At 36.2% G+C, this 5,647-nt stretch overlaps 1 pseudogene; it reads left to right on the forward strand.

Moving 5' to 3' along the window:
- The first annotated feature begins 1,452 nt into the window (after positions 1-1,452).
- On the forward strand, positions 1,453-2,862 carry LOC127623916 (putative nuclease HARBI1; annotated as a pseudogene).
- Positions 2,863-5,647: the final 2,785 nt, after the last annotated feature.

Below are 5,647 nucleotides of genomic sequence, written 5' to 3' on the forward strand. Positions count from 1 at the left end.
TATATATTAGCCTTCTGCATTAGATTCAACCAGTGTTTCCAGTAATTACATTTCACTCACTCACACAACGTTGGAAATACGGGTCTGAATGAGTGGAGGATTCATCGAGTTTGCTTCTAAACAGTCAGAGTGGCAGGAGGTATGTTTTTATTTACTTTCTCTCAGCTTCCTATTGTTTAATGTGAAGAGATTATTTATTTAAATAGGAAGGCCAACTGCTTCATTTCATGGCATTCACACACTGCTTAGTGACAGATGAAAACTGCAGAAAGTGTTTGCCGAAGGCTAGACATTACATACTGGTGGTGTGTGGAGAGGGATGTGCTCACATATGGCCTGATGTTTATCCATGAAAAGTGAAGGAATGTGTTGGCTTGAGATAAAAACATACCAAACTAATCTATTCAAGAATAACAAATTATCTTTCTCCTTGTCAAATTTTCACTCAAGTTGTGTCACGGACAAATTCCACGTTTTTACACAAAATTAGACACATATTTTGCACCCAGTGATTGAAAGGTCACAATAACACTTATCTCTAAAAACTGTCACAAAACCACACAGTTAAAAGTCTTATTTGGCTAAACTGGTCACAGAGCCTGGGGGACCAATGGAAAACTCTTATAATTATAACACATATCATGGGAATTGCCATTGGAATAGTTTGTTTATTAGATTTTTTTTTAATCCATATGTACAGTATATTCAAATTCTATTTAAGCCATTTTCAGTGTACATTGTCCCATTAATTTAATCTGGTTTCTGTCAACAGACAGGTATTGAATTGACATCAGTCATGAATGTTTTTTTAAAACCCACACAATAATGATCAGTGAATTACTACCAATTCAGTACCTATTTAAAAAGAACATACATTCTTTGTTAATATATTTACCCGAATTCTCAGTGTAATTCATTGCGCTGAAGCTGAACAAATGTACTGTACTGTATGTTGAGACTTTATTATTTTTGAGTGTCTATGATGTGAGAACCTGTGGCGAATTCACATCCACTTTTTCTTTTCAACATGTCTGAAAACTGTGATTTTTACACAAAACCATGAGTCTTTATCCTGTGCCAATTTCTTATCATCAAAAAGACAATCTCCTCCAGTCTTTTGTGTTCAGAATTGCTTTCCACAAAAGTGGTCGCCTATCACACATACTAATTCTTTACAGTATTAAACCTGGGGCCTATACCATGAAGACGGTTTAGGTGGCTAGCCAGGTATGTTTCAGTTTAGTTTGCACCAACCCTGGGTTTTAGGTACCATGAAAGTGGTTTGGCTTTTAGCAGTGTTCATCGCCATAGTAACTAACGCTCCACGGATAACCTGGTCCGGGGCAAGTTATGTTCTGGATTCGAGATTTCAGACAAAGTTTGACCAATCAGCTGTGAGCAAAGAAACATATAGGTGACGTAACTAATTCCCAGCTTCTGTTCTCTGTTGCAATGGCTTCACCTTTTCTTCCAAATCCTGTGGACATCTCCGCGCAAATTGTTAGACGAGCACTTCATAGAGAAAGAGTTTTTAGGGACAGACAAAATCCCCTTGACTTTCCTGATACTTGTATTAAAGATACAGATTTTCCATGGAAGGAATGTCTTATCTTTGCAAACTTCTTGAGCCGCACATAACAAATGTGACTCGTCGAAGCCATGCACTTACTGTACCGCAAATGGTATGTATTGCGTTGCATTTTTTTGCAAGTGGAACATACTTGTATTCGGTCAGTGATGCAGAGAATCTATGGAAAAACACAGTTTGTCGAACCATTCGCAAGGTGGTCCTCGCACTGCAGGGGTACATAAACAGCTTGATTGTGTTCCCTGGACATTTATCAACCATGTCCATAAAAGAGGGCTTTTATAAAATTGTTGGTAAGATATATTGATAGGGTGACATGAACAAATTTAACCTTTCACATTCAGTTGGTTTTTTTTCTTCAAGAAGCAGATTTCACTTAGAGCACTTAAATGTATTATACAATAGTCTACAGTAGCTACATGTTAAGAATGGTTTTAAATATGTAGCCTATTTCTTTGTTTTATTATTCCTATGATAGGATTTCCTAGAGTCATTGGAGCAATAGACTGCACACATGTTGCCATCTCCACAGCTCTAGGAGAACATGAGGCGATTATGTGAACAGAAAGTCCTTTCACAGCCTTAATGTTCAGGTAGGGCTGTGAGATGATTTTTATGTGCAATTTAGATCAATCTTTAAATTAATAGTAACTAACAGATAGGACAATGTTTTACTGTACATTTAATCTGCAGATGACTTGTGATCATGAATGCATGATCACAAGCTTGGATTCCAAATGGCCTGGCTCAGTGCATGACGAAACAAATGTTCCGTGAGTCTATGTTGTGTCAGCGCTTTGAGGAAGGCAAGTTAAATTTGTTACAGTACAAAACACTTTAAAGTGTTCATTTTAATTGTGACACAGCAAACCTTACACAATTTTCCCTTTTCTGTGGCAGGGCTTTTTGATGGACTGTTGTTAGGAGACAGGGGTTATGCATGCCAGAGGTTTTTGCTAACCCCCTATCCTGACCCTCAGACAGGGCCACAAAACCGCTTCGATGTGGCTCTCAGTAAAACCATAGTCAAGATCGAGATGACCTTTGGCATCCTAAAGGCACGTTTCAACTGCCTTAGGTGATTAAGAGTATCACCAGAGCGGGCATCACAGATAGTGTCTGCATGTGCCATTCTGCACAATATAGCCACTATCAGAAAGGAGCGAGTACCACCACAAAACCAGCTTCTCCCTGATGAAATTGACCCCATCACACTTGACCACACAGCTGGCACAGCTGTCAGAGGTGAAATCACAACACAATATTTTACTTAATAAAAGCACATTGACACTGCAGAATCAGATAGGTCTCAAACTGTTTTATTGGTCATGTGGCTTGGGAGGAAGAAAGAGAGCAAGAGAAAGTTACATTAATAAATATTCAGTGTTCATACTAAAGGGTTACTTGGTTAAATAAGTTCACACACTGAGATCTGTTTTTTCCAGCTGTTTGATCTCCAATTTAATTTGGAGCGTCCTTCGCTCACAGGCCAGCTCCTTTAGTGAACAGTCTAGTTCTAGACTCCTTTTGTAAAGGGCCCTGATTGAGTCGGTTTCCACCTGAAACAATTCCACCACAAACAATCATTACAAGTTTTCTGGAGGTTAATCAAATCACAAAAAGTGGCATGACTTTTTACAAACATAGGACTGACTGTAATTTATGTCAAGGGTTTAAAGTATTACCTTGCTCACATTCCTTCTGTAGCCCATTGAGGTAGAGGTAGCAGGTTTCTGGGTCAGGTTGTGAAAAAACCTACAATAAAAGAGATATGTAAGGGCCAGTCACTTAAATATGACATTCAAATGTGTGCCATAATAAAAAGCCCAATGCATTCACCTCAGCAACGGTCTCAGAACACACACAGACAGAGTGTCTTCATCATTTGCTTCACCTTAATAAATAAAAGTAGGCCAATATAAAGCATAACTGTTGTAAAACTGTTGTGTTTTGTTTGCTGTATACGGACCTCTGTGTGGGAGACTGTGTGCATGTTTGTTGGCTTCAACAGGAACACTGTATTTCCCTCTACTGCAGAACAGAGTCAGCCATATTTAAAATGTTTAAAAATTAGTAATTCATTGCACACACATACCCAGTGTCACTTGCTTCGAGGAGCCGACACCAGGGTCAGATTGGACAGTACCTGCAATCCCATCCATAATCGGCCGTCCCTTATTGTTACTCAGAGCCAACTCCTCCGCCACAGTGTATTCTGGAGGAGGTGGCCCTCCCCCAGTTTTCCGTATTTCACACTTTTTTCTGTTTGCTGCAAACAAGTGTTTGTGATAAAATGTTCACAAAAATAATAAAAGGTTGTGGTAAATACTCACCACTTTGAATTATATTTTTACATTTTGTCTTGATCTGTTGCCAAGAACGTTTGGAGTTGCATCTAAAAACAATGAATATTAATCTTTCTTAGGATGTCATGCCAATACATTCACATTTTACATACACACACACACATATACATATATATATATATATATATATATATACACACACACACACACACAAATGTTTTATATATTAACATGAATACACACATTTTCATTTTATTTAAAACATTTTTAATATGATTATATACATAATTTTACATTAATGGCCTATAGAATGTATTTGTTTAACTTACGCATTAACGCAATCAGCAATCTTCCTCCAAGGGGATTCTCTTGCTTTGGCAGCAGAGACGGTGTTACTGCATGCTTGAAAGACTATATTCATCTATATTCTTCGTATTTCTGAATAATAATCTCTTGCTCCTCCGCAGAAAAATATATAGCTCTCGCTCTATCCATATCGAACGCAATTGGTTTGTTCGATGCCGACGTCACTCTTTTATGTGCACGTGCCTGTGTAGTATCATAGTTTAAGGATCAAAGCCTGAGTTGACAAAGAAAGTTGATGAGCTGCGTCATGGTACCAATAAAGCCTGATTGCATCGGTTTGGTTTTGTCAACTCTAAACCAATTCTGCAACCCTGAGTTTGTTCAACTACCATCATGGTACAGGCCCCTGAGCAATTTCAGGAAAAAACAAACAAAAAAAAAAAAAAAACGTTAAAATCGTCTTGGCCATATTATATATATATATATATATATATATATATATATATATATATATATATATATATATATATAAATAACAACTATTAAGATAATTAAAATGCATTACATTCTTAATCATTGATAAGACAATATAAAAAGCGGTTTTAGAATACAATGTATTGTTTACTACCATATTACTGATCATAAGACAATCATTGTCTTAGCAATACAGTTCTCAGCAATCCATTTCACAAGTGAATTTGTCAATCAGTTGGAGATTTATGATGAGGGCTTGTTTAAGGACCCGTCAATTTACACCTGCGTCAGACATTTTTTAAAATTTTTTATTAATGCTTACAAAACTTTTACATCTAGAGCCAAGAGGCATATTAAAACAAACAACAACAAAAAGGAAAATAAATAAATAAACAGTTTAAATAAAAATATCAACTTGTTTACATATTTCAATACACTTTACAGCTTTCTTGTTACTCAAATTGAAAATTGTTCTTAGGTATTGCTGAACCTCTGAATTAAAAATAATGGTTTATAACCACTATACTTACATTTATGAATACTAAACTTTGCCAACAAAAGCAAAACATTAATCAAATAATATTCCTTATGAAGAGACATGTCATAGCTTAAAAAAAAAGAATAAAACATTTTCAAAACAAAGTTGAAAGCTGGGAATGATCTCTAACAATCTTGCAGAAATCAGACCAAAAACAAGTCGAGTAGGGACAACTCCAAAATAAATGAAACATTTTTTCCGCCTGCAGACAACAAAATGTACAGAATATATCGACATCACAATTAAATCTCTCTACAAGAAAATAATTAGTGAGGTAGTACTTATAAATAAGTTTGAAGGAAATTTCTTTGATTTTATTCGTGGTTAAATATTTATGGGTAATTTCCAAATTTTGCACCATCTCAATCCAGCATCAGACATGCTTGTGTAGTGTCTCAGGTGCGTTGCATCATAACCATAAAATGTTTAGGTCAC

The sequence above is a fragment of the Xyrauchen texanus genome, chromosome 30 (assembly GCF_025860055.1).
Source record: "Xyrauchen texanus isolate HMW12.3.18 chromosome 30, RBS_HiC_50CHRs, whole genome shotgun sequence".
NCBI lineage: Eukaryota > Metazoa > Chordata > Actinopteri > Cypriniformes > Catostomidae > Xyrauchen > Xyrauchen texanus.